The following is a 14,967-nucleotide window of genomic DNA, read 5'->3' on the forward strand; positions in this document are numbered from 1 at the left end:
GAAGGCAGTAGTCCAAAAAAATAAAAATAAAAACCTTTTAAAAGATATCTAGATAGTTCCAACACATGAGACACAATTGTGGCAGTAAGTTAGGTAAAAAAAAAAAAATGCACATCTTAACATGATTGATTATTGATGTACCGTATATACTCGAGTATAAGCCGAGATTTTCAGCCTCTTTTTTGAGGCTGAAAGTGCCCCCCTCGGCTTATACTCGAGTCATCGCTGTCTGCCCGCTCGATCAGCGTGTCGAGCAGACAGACAGCGGCCATTCTATAATTCAAAAGCCGCGCCTCCGGCTCCGCCTTCGCCTGTGATAGGCGGAACACTGAATTTCCCAGCAGCCTGTGTTCCGCCTATCACGGACATCGTATCATCCTCGTACTACGGACGAGGATGATACGATGTACGTGATAGGCGGAACACAGGCTGCTGGGAAATTCAGTGTTCCGCCTATCACAGGCGAAGGCGGCGGCGCAGCTTTTGAATTTTACAATGGCCGCCGAGGCGCCGACGAAGAGGGCACGGGACGGAGGCAAGGCAAGGCACGGCACGGGACGGGACGGGACGGAGGCAAGGCACGGCGGCAAGGCACGGAGGCAAGGAGGCAAGGCACGGGACGGAGGCTCGGGACAAAGGCTCGGGACACAGGTAGGCTGGACACACACACACACACACACACACACACACGGATGGATACACACACACACAGGGATGGATGGATGGATGGAGACACACACACACACAGGGATGGATGGATGGATGGATGGAGACACACACACACAGGGATGGATGGATGGATGGACACACACACACACAGGGATGGATGGACGGACACACAGGGATGGACGGACACACAGGGATGGACGGACACACAGGGATGGACGGACACACAGGGATGGACGGACACACAGGGATGGACGGACACACACACAGGGATGGACAGGCATGTCTTACCCTCGGCTTATACACGAGTCAATAAGTTTGCCAGTTTTTTTGGGGGTAAATTGGGGGCCTCGGCTTATATTCGGGTCGGCCTATACTCGAGTATATACGGTACTTATGGTCAGCCTGGGGCTTTTCTTGTTTCAGCTCTAATGTCTCAGCAACTGACTAGTCATTACTAGTCAGGACATTCCTAACCACGTATTAATCTGTAGGTAGTGTAGGCAAAACACAAAAATAAACTAAAATTATCTTTAACATATCCTGTAAAATATAAAACTTTTTTTTACAACTACTCTGAAGATCAATGTTATGTCATAGAGGAAGACTTAACTGTCCTGTCTGGCCCAGCAACATGAATATACAGTCAAAATACTATTGGTGTCACCCCACTACCACTACAAACTGCCCAAAAAACACAAAGCAAAAAAAAAAAAAAAAAAAAAAAAAGCCCAAAAGTTTGAATGTGGACAAACACGGCTAACCGCAAAATAAATACATACAAAAATTATTATAAGAAACAGCATTCAAAATGAAAAATAGTGATGAATTTTTCCTCTATTTGTAAGCAGACAGTTTTTCCCCTTTTCGATTTTAAAAGGTAAACTTCATGTCACTTCTTATCTCTCCACAATACTGTCTGGCTTGCCTGTTTGAAGATTTATAATGCTTTCCTTTTCCAGAAGTAGGGGGATGTCTAAAGATTGAGACGTCTGTAAAATTTGATAACGCAGAAGAGGCTACATCACAGACACCATGACTTTACACTTTAAAAAGAAAAATTTGCCTGGCAACCACTATGCAGTTTTTACACATAATATATATATATATTTATAAAATGTATCACACACACATACATATACACACACATACATATACATTATATATATATATATTATATACAAACAAACACACACACACACACACACACACACACACACACACACACACACACACACACACACACACACACACACACACACCCCCCCCCCCCCCCCCAATGCCTCACATCCCTAACCCAAGCATCACAACACATTTAAAAGCATAATTAGCAGCAAATACAGTAACAAATTACAAAAGGGTGTATACTATTTTAATGTTTACTATAATGCTTGAACAGTTCAAAGCATCATATAAAAACTATACACAGTATACATCCTTGTTAAAACATCCAAAAACACAAATTTGTGAATTTTAAAGAAGCAATAGATTTAAATACATTCATTTGGATATATTAAAATTAATAATAGTACATGCGCTGCAGAAAATACGCCATGTGCGAATACATAAAATTTTGCGTTACATTGTTTCCAATGTAACATGAAGTTCTACAGAACTCTCCTGCACAAAATGGTGCAAAGAATTATATAGTCCGTATTTGAACTTTCATAAACAAAGGTCTGGGCTTTTTGGGAGCAGCCTAGCTTGCATTGTAAAATACAGCCAGACTGTTAGTTTGTTTTACTAGTACAGCACAACCACTATTGTTATTTGTGTGGACAAGCAGCTTGCTTGTTTACATGGGCAGAGGGACCTTACCACGGGACTTGCTGTAGCAGCTGATCAGAGAAAAGAAAATTCTGCTTGTCTGCAAAGAGCTTATATAGCTCAAGGTGTAGATGAGGGCGTCTCCATAAATAGAGCAGCTAATCCACCCCTGCAGGCTGTGGCCCTGTGACGTACGTAGGCATAACTGGGCCCCGTGCCAGGCCTGGAATCCTCACAGGAGGTCAAAGGTTACAATCTCTGGTGCTAAGGAACAGGTTGTGTTTGATGAGGCAGAAACATTGAAGCTGCTGTGTAAGATCATGTAATCAGCTGTGAGGTTTTATTCTCCTCGAATGGCTTTCGTTTCTGCGTAAATCCAGTGCAAACAAGTTTCCTCTCTTCGATAATTCATTGCACTGCTGACATGACGTGGCATTCCTACTATGTGTACAAGAATAAAACAGAACATATGCAGTAATGTTCACAATTTTACTTTCGTTTACTCAGAATTCCAGTGGAAAAATCGAAACAAACAAAAAAAAAAAAAAACTTTCCATTTTTATCTCAGCTGGTTTCGCTATTGCCAGCCGTTGCATGCCACTGCCAAGTATCTGCATTAAAAATGTTAACACTATCAAACCCCAAAACAAAATTTTACTATATCGCTGCTTACCAATTCTTTGATATGATGGCTGCATTAGTTTTCTTTTTTAGGCTTTGTCTCTTTATTTTAAGCTGGTGATCCAGCCAGTAAGTCTGTTTTTTTTTTCTCACCTTCCTTTAACCACTTCCAGTCCAGCCAATTCAGATGCAGCCAGGTGGGGCAAGCATTGTTCTGGAAAGATGCACTTGTGTGTTCTCTCACGTGCAGTGGCGCAATCTGTGGTGGCTGTGTCCTTTGGACACAACACATCGCCCATTCAGTATAGGGGCTCTGGGATTAGCCCCTGTACCATGTAATCACTGTGTACAACCATAGTAGATCACAAATGTAAAACAAAAAAAGGCACATGATGTTGTACCGGCTCTCCTCACACAGACAGCCCATGTCATGAGAAGATAAGCCAATCTGTGACGGCCTGTGAAGAGCTGTGCGTTTACAGTGATTTACAGTCTTTTAAGTGCCACCTATAGAGACATTTATTTAGCCAAATTGCATTCCACACCAAATGTAACCATGCACCAAAGGAGCAACATCTGTCGATGTTCCCAGAGCACCATCTCCATCTGTCAGCAACCCCAGAACACCAACATCTATCAGTGCCCCCCGGGGCACCATCCACATCTGTCATAGCGCCACCAGTACGCCATCAACATCTGTCAGCCTCCTGTACGTCTTGGCCAGTGAACATAGCACTGTGCTATGGGTGCACCCATATGGCATTAGGTAAGGCCTGCTAGGCATTTAGGAACAGGGACTGCTGTAGGGGAAGCTACGCTATGCTATACTTACTGACCACGTGTGCAGAGGCAACCAAGTGTTGGTTAGTTTTTTTGGATACACAGGTTGCAATGATGGGTATATAATCAGTGAAAACATTGCAAAGATCTCATACTCCTCCAGAGTATGGCAATACCACGTGTATCAGAAGTGCTTAAGGGCCTCCAAAAATGCAAAAGGTAGTCAGTAAATTACATTAATTTATGTCTCTAGAACAGCTGAAGGTGTTCTTTGGATGCTGGGCCCCTCTATGTGGCTAGGGTAAAAAAGTCTCACATGTAGTATCCCCATACGTGGGAGTAGTAGCAGAATGTGTTTTGAGGTGTAATTGTAGGTGTGTGTGTGAGAAATAACTTCTTAAAATGCAAATTTTGTGGGGGAAAAAAAAAAAAAAAACTCACCATAACACTCACAAAATACCTTGGGCTGTCTACTTTTCAAAAAAGGGGTCATTTGGAGTGTATTTATACTGGCATTTTAAGGCCTCGTAAAAAACAAAACAAAAAAAAACTTTGCAACAATCCCCTCTGCAATGTTTAATAATGTCCCCATTGCATTTTTTTTATATAAATACCGGTGTGTACCCAATTTCATAGCGCCGATCAGCGCTCATGTGACTAGCTACCTCTCTCTTCTTTTAAACTGACAGCTGCAGTGAGCGGGGCTGGGAAACCCCCACTGACATCAGCCAGGAGGAGGAGAGAGTCAGCCAGTCATGTGAGCCCCGATCAGCGATATGAAATCAGGTACACAGCAGTATTTAAAAAAACAAATGCACTGGGGACATTGTTTAATATAGCAGAGGGGGTTGTTCCAAACTTGTTTCATAAATGAGAGCGGCAGGAGGGAAATAATCGTGGAGTGGACAGAGCTGACAGGCAGGGAGGTGAGGGGGGAGAGGATAGGGGAGAGAAGGACAGAGCAGGGCTGCCAATGACAGAAGCACGTAAACTGGTCATGGTTTCAGGGCTCAGCAGCCTCGATAACCAGTTTACAGGGGGGACTAAAATAAATGAACTTTTTGATGATATTCAAAATTTTTTTTGAGATGCACCTGTATGTAAAACCTTTATGCCAAAAGAAAAAAAAAAAAGACTTTTGCTGTAACTTATGCCGCGTACACACGATCGGACTTTGACAGACTTGGTCCGGCGGACAATCTGATGGACCTTGCAGCTGAGGTCCGGACTTTCAAACGAACGGACTTGGCCACACACCATCACTCCAAAAGTCCGATGGATTCGAACATGATGACGTAGAATAAGGAAGTTCATAGCCAGTAGCCAATAACTGCCCTAGCATTGGTTTTAGTCTGTCGGACTAGCACACAGACAAACGGATTATCCTCTAAAAGCTGAGTCCGGTGGACAAATTTGAAGCCAGTCTTATTTCTAGGTCCACCGGACTTTTGGGAAGAAAAAGTCCGCTGGGGCCCACACACGATCGAATTGTCTGACGGACTCTGGTCTGACGGAAAGTCCAATCGCGTGTACGCTGATAAAAGAGGTCCCCAAACCTTTTAAGAGCCGCATTGTAAACATTATGGAATGGTAAACTGCAAAATATAAAATTTTTGTGTAAAATACTGCTTTAAAGCAACCCTTTTCTTTACCAATGCCACTGCCAAATATGAGCTTAATAATAAACTTACCTTTGGTGAACAAAAACACACGTTTGTCCTAAAAGACTAGTCATCTCCCACTGATTGTTACATCATGTTATTGTCATGTGTTCTCTTACAGAGCATAGAGAAGGTAAATCCATGCTGTCAATCACAGCATAGACACTGAAGACATCCCAGCCGTTCTGTAACAGATACAGTATGGGGTTGATTTAGGCCCCTTTCACATGGGCGGACCGTTCAGGTCAACCTGTCAGTTTTTTAGGTGGACCTGAAGGGACGCTCCATACAGGGTCTATGGATCGACGGATGTCAGGGGTCTACAGTCCATCTTCATCCGATCCCCCATAGAGGAGAGCGGCACTCGGACAGGTCATCCTTGCTCAGTGAGCAGAGACAGACCTGTCACCTGCGAATCGACGGAGCGATCCCCGCTGAGCAAAGCGGAGCCCATACACAGACACTCCTGTATGAAAGGGCCCTTACTCAAACTGGAGATAGCAAAATCTGGTGCAGCTGTGCATTGTTCAATTAAGCTTTGACAAAAAAACAAAACAAACCCATAAGCTGATTGGTTTCTATAGAGCTGCACCGTATTTTGCACTCTCCAGTTTTAGTAAATCAACCAACGTGTCACAAATTTTTTTGTAGCCAGGGGGATTGGCTATATGTGGAAATTGGGGTTTTGCAGTTGACTTTTGATAAAAGCCACAGTTTGCCCACCAGTAACAGTTCCGTTTAGTTAGCTTAGGCTGCCCTTTTTGGGGAAGAGAGTGTACTGGAAACAGCTAATGTGGATTCTAAACGTATCAATGTGTTTACAGTGCATAGTGATCCATAGCCAAAACTGTTAAATCAGGCACCGCACATTCGCAGGTTCAGAGGAATTACAAATGAACCTGTTGATTAAGTCTGCATACTTTGTACTGATTTACAGCCATACGATTTGCCGTTTGGCTATTTATCTTAATGAGTAGATGTACCTAGTAAAGTGACCACTATTTGTATATGCCTTGATGGCAAACACACATGGATGGCATGTAGTAAAAACTGTACTAGGGTTACAGCACAGTAACTGTAATGATTTCAAAAGACCCCCTTCTAACATAATGTCAGTCTATTCCAACGTATAATTCTCACTGAGTGCGACATCCTTCAGAGGTTATCACCTTGGCTGTACATATCATTTCTATTTTTAGCCAAGCCAAAACATTTCAGTAGGAGTATTTGGTAAACAAGGATAATCACTTTAACAGAGACTTTTTGGTTTAAGGTAAACCTTTGCACGTTATGCATTTCATTTTTCTAATCCTATATATATTTTTTGTGAGCTACCTGAATTTTGCTGGTATAGTTCAGCCTTTCCTAATCTGGGTTCCTCAAGAGGTTGCTCCAGTTTTCTTGAGCAAAGAGCGATTTCTGCCTCTCAGGTTACCACTGACACAAATCGTCTTTTTCGCTCTTTTGAAGAAGTACAAAGAAATGAGCAACGTTGAGGTCTGTAGACAGTGGTCAGCCATGGAAACGTAATGCAGTAGATTAAAGACACATCATGCTTACTTCCCTTTTGACATCAAAGGATGCCCCGTAGTGCCATCAGCACAGAACTGGCAGAAACCAGGTACACCCATTTACTGTCTGGAGACGTCTGGCCAGAAGTGGTCTTCATGGGAGAATTGCAGCCGAAAAGCCATACTGCCGATGTGGAAACAAAGCTAAGTGGCTCTTTGCTCAAAAACATAGGAACCGGGGTGTAAAAATGGCAGCAGGTGCTCTGGACTGATGAGTCAAAATGTGAAATATTTGGCCCTAGCAGGAGGCAGTCTCTTTGCAGAAGGGCTTGGGAGCAATACAATGAGTGTCTGCAGGCAACAGTGAAGCGTGGTGGAGGTTCCTTGGGACTGCAATTCTGCAAATGGAGTTGGGGATTTGGTCAGGATCAATGGTGTCCTCAATGAAGAGAAATACAGACAGATACTTATCTATCATGACATACAATTAGGGAAGCATGTGATTGGCCCCAAGGGTATTCTGCAGCAGGACAATGACGCCAAACATGCATGTCATTAAAAACTATCTTCAGTGTAAAGAAAAAGAAGGAGCCCTGGAAGTGATGATTTGGATCCCCACATTGAAACTGTCTGGGATTACAGGAAGAGTTTTAAGGCAGCCTACATCCATCGAAGCTCTGTGGTTAGTTCTCCAATATGTTTGGAACAACCTACCTGCCAAGTTCCTTCAAAAACTGTGTGTAAGTGTACCTAGAAGAATTGATGCCGTTTTGAAGGCAAAGGGGTCTATCAGACCCCAGATCTCTCCTCTGTCCTTAAAAGCATCAGATCAAACTGATATCGGTTTCATCCAAAGCTTTCCCAAGCCAGGATTTTTTGTTTACATCCTGGCAAAACCAGAAGTGAGGAAATACTCATCGCTTCTGGTTTCTTAGACCACAAAGATGATCAGGAAGGTTCTGGTTCCCGGTCATCTCTATGGTCAGCTGGCAGAACCGCCAGCTTCATTCCCAGGCTCCCCAGTAGAAAAGGAGCAGGAGAGCCCGTCAAGGTGGCGGCATAAGAGACTCCCTTCTGCTGCCTGTAAAAGTGAGCCAGCGGCTAATTAGTCGGTGGGATCACTTTTACAAAAAAGCATTGCTGGCTGAAAACAAATACTGGGATGATGTCTGTAGCTGCAGGCATTATCCTGGTATAACCACTTCAACCCAGGGATGTACCATTGCTGGGGCTGAAGTGGTTGTGGAGTGAAAATGAAGGATGTAGACTTCCTTTCATCTATGTGTTCCTAGAAATGGGGATCAGTTTTGAAACTGGCAAAATGCAACAAAAATGTTGCCTGCATAATTCTTAGAAAACAAGAACAACGTTGTGACAGAAATCATGATACATTTTGGTAGCGTCTCATGCATTTAAAGTGTATGTATTTATATTTTTGTTTTGGATAGAATGTGGAGAGGTTTCCCTTGATGGTTCACAGCAAGTTGGAATAGTGGAAGAAAAAAAAAGGTACGAAAAGCTTTTTTTTGTGGTTTGTTTGTGATCATGCGCAGGTTTTTGTATATGAATTTTCTTGTGTGAAAATCATTAGCTTTCAAACTAATGTTTACCAGTCCATAGAGAGAGCACAAAGGAAAAAATGTTAAAAGGATATGTCTACATGTTTTAAAAGGACAGAGCTGGATAGGTCTGATGTATAGACTGGTAACAGGTGCTGGATGCTTGTTACTTTTCAAAGTTAAGCGGCTGGAGGATGTCACAGTAGACACTCTGGTAGACTATACATAGCATTGAAACAGTTTACATGTCTATGGAAAATATAGGATGACTACTCATGTAACCAAAAGGCATGCAAGTTAACACTGGAGGAAATTCCAGATTGTAAACAAGTGTGTAATATTATTAACCATGTGATTCTGCTGTGCTAGCTTCAAAACACTGAGTCTGGGATCACATAGGAGCTGCAGGGGTTCTGTGCGTCCTGGTTCACCATTGCAGGTTCTGATTTCAACCCGAATTTTGGGCTGAATTCAGACCTGAAACAAACCAAAAGATGCAGTGTTTTTGTGCAAAACACACTGGACCCGCTGTGCAGATATGTGAATCAGCTCCATAGAGAGCCAGTTAAAATCTCCTCTATTGCGAATTGGATGTGGGGGAACCTGCATCCAATTTGCAATGGTGTGAACTCAGTCTTAAGCTGGACACACACTATACAATTTTCTGTTGATTTTTTCCCTCAGATTTACCAAAACCATATAATATGAGGTCAAACCTTAAGAGTTTAAATTTGTATACAATCAGGCAGGCCCTTGCACTACATATCTTTGGTAAATCTAAAGGAAATCAGACAACAAAAGTTGTGCAGTGTGTATGGGGTCTTAGCTCTACATTAACGCTTCTCTTATTTCTGCAATAGAATGAAACTGCTGATTCTTTATTTCAATACAAACATACAGCATCGGTTATACTTTGTAGGAGTTTTAGCTACATTTACATCTCTGTATGAGAGGTGTGGGCATTTTAAAGGTTACCATTTCTCCCTATTAAATGAGAATTTGAAAGAAACGTGCAACACAATGCAGAGATATGGATGCATCCATAGTAAAAGCTCTATTTGGTTTAGCACCCCGCTGTCCTCACTAAACCAAAACCATACCCGATGTAGTTAGGTCCCTTTCACACAGTGTTTAGTAGCTCAAAGCTCCAAAATGCTCATCATCCAAAATCCTACGTGACTATGGATAAAAAGGAAAAAAAAAAGAAGAAAGAAGTGCTGCTCCAAGTGCCAATATATAATAACCCCTTGACTCCAATGCTGCCAGCATCCAATGGGGGCCCTATCATTACTTTAATATCCAATGGGGGTTGCCTTGCCTGCTGGAACAGACAGTCAGAAAGGATAGGGATCTACACAAGTGTTTACAAGTGCATTTGAGGTGTATTGAGGCTTCTGCTGTTTTTACCAATGGAAACCACTAAAGGGAGAAGATCAGTTCTTACAGGCTCAAATATGCCTGAAATACACACTTCAAAACATTCAATTTGGGTGTATGCAGTTGTTCCCATTGAAGTCTATGAGACCACAAATGCCCAGATATAACACAAAAGTAGCTTAGGCTACTGGGAGTGCCCATATGTGAACAGTCACCATTGTAACAAACGGCATCTTGGATCTGACTGTCAGAAACTACGGGAAGCCGCACACCAGCAATCAGCTCAGTCACAGTATATGTTGGATCGGCTTTCGCTTGTATCCTCTGAAGTCATAACGCTAACACATTTCACCCCCAGATGCTTAATCATAGAGGTCTTCGATTAAGCCCGTGGGTGGATGAAACATGTTAGAGGACCATCTTTTCCTAATTGGACACCCATATGCAATTTAATAAAATATCCAACTTTATTCAACGTACTTATTAGTCTCTTACAAATAAATTTCTGCTCTTATCTGTAATCAACATTATAATTTTAAAAGAAATAAGCTTTATCCCAATAGAAACCAAAACTGGTTGGCTGGAGATTCAACCATCTGCCCTATATATTTAATTTAGAGACATTCCTTGTCAATTGTACACATTGTTCACAGCTGTATCCAAGACAGTTCTCCATTTCTCCAAAGATTGTGCACTTTCAGGAATTCTCCAGATCCTCTGGAACTCCCTACTCCAATCTGTCTGGTATTCTCCTACCCTGTCTGTTTTAGGCAATCCCTAAAAACTAATTTAGAAAAGCCTACCCAGCCTTCACCTATAAACTGTATGGTGACCACCTCCATCAGCTCATCCCCCAAAGCTATTACCTTTTGTACCACCACCTTTTAGATAGTAAACTCCATGAGCAGTACCCCCTAATCCTTCTGTATTGAACTTTATTGTAACTGTACAGTCTTCCTTTATATATGTGTATATATATATACACACACACACACACACACACACACATATATACATACATACATATACACACACACACACACACACATACTCTTTCAGGATGCTTTATGCCATGAGTTTGCTGAGTAATATAATAGAATACCGTTTCTGGGTAAATTTAATCAATGATACTATATATAAAATGTAATTTTTCAATTTTAGGGAGTGGTATAATTCTAAGCCTTTTTGGTTTATTACTTGTAATTTGTACATAAAAATAAAAGGATTTTTAGGTAAAATCTGTTCCTTAGAGTACAGTACAGGACACAAGCGTATTCTTAGGATGACTGGGTCATATGTTTCTACCTTCAGTTATCTAAGAATGTGCCTGTGTCTGAACGATCAAGACATTTAGAAAACACTAAATATGGTTTTAGAATGTACCATTTAACAAAATTCAACCAATTTCATGAATGAAATAAAATCAGTTGTATACAAGTTTTTTTTTTAGGTTTTTCAGAGTAACATGGAAAAAAGCCAATAAACCAATTCTCCCCCGTACCACATGAGTCAATTGTAAAATCTGACATAAAAAAGCTGTCCATTACTAACTTTGCACAACAACCCCTGAACTGAAAACATGTACTGTATATAAAAATGGGTGTCCCAAACATGAAACCCCAACTTAACCCTTAAAATGAAACCTGTGCAACTGAAGTATACAAAAACAGCAACTAAAAGCATGAGGCTAAAACCAATTAAAAACCTCATATCAAAACAATCAGTAGATCATAGCATGAAGTTGCAATTTTTAGGAATTTTTGACGTTTCCTGCCAAATTAAGCATTCTGAAACTCTGCTTTTCGAAAAATAATGGACAGAACCACTTGACAACAAGTAAGCTATTTATTACAACAAGTATTAGCCCCTGTACTCCAGGACCTTATAATCTAAGGTCTCTATCTCACATACATAGATACATATGCTAGGGCCCGATGCAAATTAACCTGCCAGTATGTCTTTGGGAGTGTGGGAGGAAAATCTGGACAGGGCATGCAGACCTACATGCATTTCTTTTATTCATATGTTCAGTCCAATTTCCCCAGGTATATGAAAGGTATACTTTAACTTGAACCCCCAACTTCCATGGATTTGTGATGGAAGATGAAGCACCCCAACATCTTTTGTTTTAAGTACGCTCTACTGTGCTTTGTATGGTTTCCATGTAGAGCTTTTTGGTTCCTTTTAGCCCATCATAAACTCACTGGTTTTATATTTGTTTTTTTAAGTAGTCTTTCCCTAATGAAAAATAGCCAATTTCTTGTAAGGGCCGGTTCACACTGCGGGCGATGCGAGGCGACACAGACTTGCCTCGCCGCGACCTGCCGCGACCTCAGCGGCGACTTGCAAATGACTTCTGTATAGAAGTCAATGCAAGTCGCCCCGAGGTCGCCCAAAAGTAGTACAGGAACCTTTTTTCTGAGTCGGGGCGACTCGAGTCGCTCCTCTCAGAACGGTTCCATTGTACAGAACGGGGGCGACTTGTCAGATCGCGGCGAGGCAAGTCGTGTCGCCTCGCATCGCCCGCAGTGTGAACCGGCCCTTAATGTGAAACCTATCACATGTTCATCATACTGCATCTCTTTATTTCACAACATATTATATTTATTGTACCTCAATAATAAAATGTCAATTCATCTACAACCCAACTGGATAAATGTCAGTATATATACACACAGCGTGCATCTGTTAAGTCTTACCTCTGTGGTGGCTGCAGATGTTACAAATCAAAGTGTTATATTCCGTGTGTTTTATAGACCCATCTAATCTTATGCAAGCAACTTACCGTATGAGAACTTCCACATCAGACTAGTTATTCCAGTACAGCCTTTATGAATTCTCTCATACCAATGTTCTTACAGCACACCTTGTGTGTAACAATTGTTTTTTTTTTTTTTTTTTTTAAAAGGTTGGGGATTATAAAAATTGACAGGTTACCTATAAACCAATCAACCTCAACGCTTATTCATCATCTGAAGATGAGAAAGATGCAGAATATGTTGACAGGAACTCTGAGTCATGCAGACTTGCTGAAGAATGATTCGATTATTTTTCGTTGTTACATAATTAGGTAGATGAATCCAAAAGTAGTTCTATGTTTCAGCTACATAAAAAAAAAAAATTATTTTTATCTTAACCTTTGTCAGTTTAAAGTATCTCTTTTTGCTTCTCAAAAAAAAATAAAAATAATAATTATATTATATTATATTATATATATATATATATATATATATATATATTTCCTCCACTTCCTGAAAGCCTACTTTTCAATTTTTAGAATGGGGCGAATGTATTGCAACTGTGAAGCAAGCACTTGGTTCACAGTTGCGGCACAGCCCCATTTACTTGAATGGCCAAGTCTGACAGGCGTTGCCACCTGTCAAATTGGCATGTTGTCTTAAATTTTTTGAGACCACAACACAGAGCATCAAAACCACGGCATGTTAACATGCCCATCCCCCTGATGATGTCTGCTATGAGGAAATGCATCAATCGAGGGCAACGGAAGTGATGCCATCACACAAGCCGAATCCGGAAGTGGGTCTTGCCGGGAGATGACGAAGGATTGGATGCTTATACTAGATTACATGAGATGTTGCCAGTGTGGCAACTTTGCTATAAGAGTTCATTTTAACATGTTTCAATAAACCCAATGACTGGCTTTACTACACTACGAGAGGTTTTATTCCTTCATATGTCTAATTTTCGGGCATCATTGGAGCATTCTGTGAATATGTATAAATGAAGATTCGTGGAGTCCTCGATGCTGCCTAAACTATGAGCGTTTTGCCCTTTATTTAAATGGGGGTCATATATACTCGGCAAGATGCGACTGTATGCACGGAGGTGACCTTAGAAGGGCTTTAGTTCCTGTTGGTGGACGGACATTGGCTCAAGTCTTTTCTGCTCTATGGTGGCAGTGTTATATGCGGTCATTGGAACTTGCTGAACTTTTTGAAAAACTGACATTTTATTGAGTTTTCAACATAAAAAAAAAAAGTGTAAAACCAGAGTTCACACAATGTGTTAAGTGAAATACAGCCACTGGGCTACTAATACATATCATCGCCTATGGAGGATTGTAGTTAAGGAATGTGGAACCTGAATCAAACAAAATCGAAGCATAGAAATATTGCAGGTCCGCAACAGCATCATGAGGCCTGGAGCAAAGATTTTGTATTACCTTGCTGAACTTTTTATGTGAATTTGTGGAGTGGATGGGCACTTTGGATTAACATTATAATTACAATTCAAATATTATTTTCACCATTTAGTTTGTTTTTTTAAGCACAGATATTCATGGATTACTTACAATTTGTTTATATGTATTTGCTATTGTATGTATTTTATTGTGATTTGTTTAATTTTATAGCGGCCCCTACTGGGGGAACACAGTGATTATTGCTAGCGGCTATAGCCACTGTCAATCGCATGCTAGAAATATGACATGCTGCTTGTACCAAAGCCAATTGATAGATCGACTTGGGTACAATTAGCCTCCCCATAGACAAATCCAATCTAGGCCGATCCCTGCTGAGGGTTCCAGCACCCACTTCCTCCCCGGGCACCAGAAGCAAGTTCACATCCCCCTCCCTCTCAGCAATCATCTGGGACATGTCACAGGTGATTGCCCGGCCAGTCACAGTGAGGCTCGCGCATGTACAGCACGTGCCCGGCTGTGAAGCCACAGCCGGGTGCCCACAGTGAAAATGCTGAGGAGGGGGGAGACGAACAGGGCTTCATTCCCCCGCATCGCTAGACCCTGGGACAGGTGAGTATCCGATTATTAAAAGTCAGCAGCTGTAGAATTTGTAGCCGCTGACTTTTATTTATTTTTTTTGTTTGGTCGGAACTCTGCTTTAAGTCGGGGGAAATCTTTCTAATGGATTCACAGACAGTAATGAAATCTGACAGACATTCTAGGCTTTCCCCACTCTAAAACTAGAAAACAAAAATTTTGGCTCCATGTACATTTTAAACAAAAAGTACCTGCAAAAGAAAACTGTTAATGCTTTCCAATCCCAC

The 14,967-nt window shown here is 41.4% G+C and overlaps 1 protein-coding gene across 2 annotated transcripts in view; it reads right to left on the reverse strand.

The window, feature by feature from the left end:
* The window catches only part of NT5C3A (5'-nucleotidase, cytosolic IIIA), a 77,791-nt gene that overhangs the window by 32,692 nt on the left and 30,132 nt on the right, over window positions 1–14,967 (reverse strand). Inside the window, exon 1 of one of the 2 annotated variants that reach the window (XM_077491618.1) lies at window positions 2,485–2,633. The exons of the other annotated variant lie outside the window; for it this stretch is intronic. The gene's annotated coding sequence lies outside the window, so the exon portion shown is untranslated. Of the gene's footprint in view, window positions 1–2,484; window positions 2,634–14,967 lie in introns of those variants that run through there. 2 annotated transcript variants of the gene reach the window in all.

This window comes from Lithobates pipiens, unplaced genomic scaffold, assembly GCF_037356315.1.
Source record: "Lithobates pipiens isolate NorthernLeopardFrog02 unplaced genomic scaffold, aLitPip1_a1.2 Scaffold_19, whole genome shotgun sequence".
NCBI lineage: Eukaryota > Metazoa > Chordata > Amphibia > Anura > Ranidae > Lithobates > Lithobates pipiens.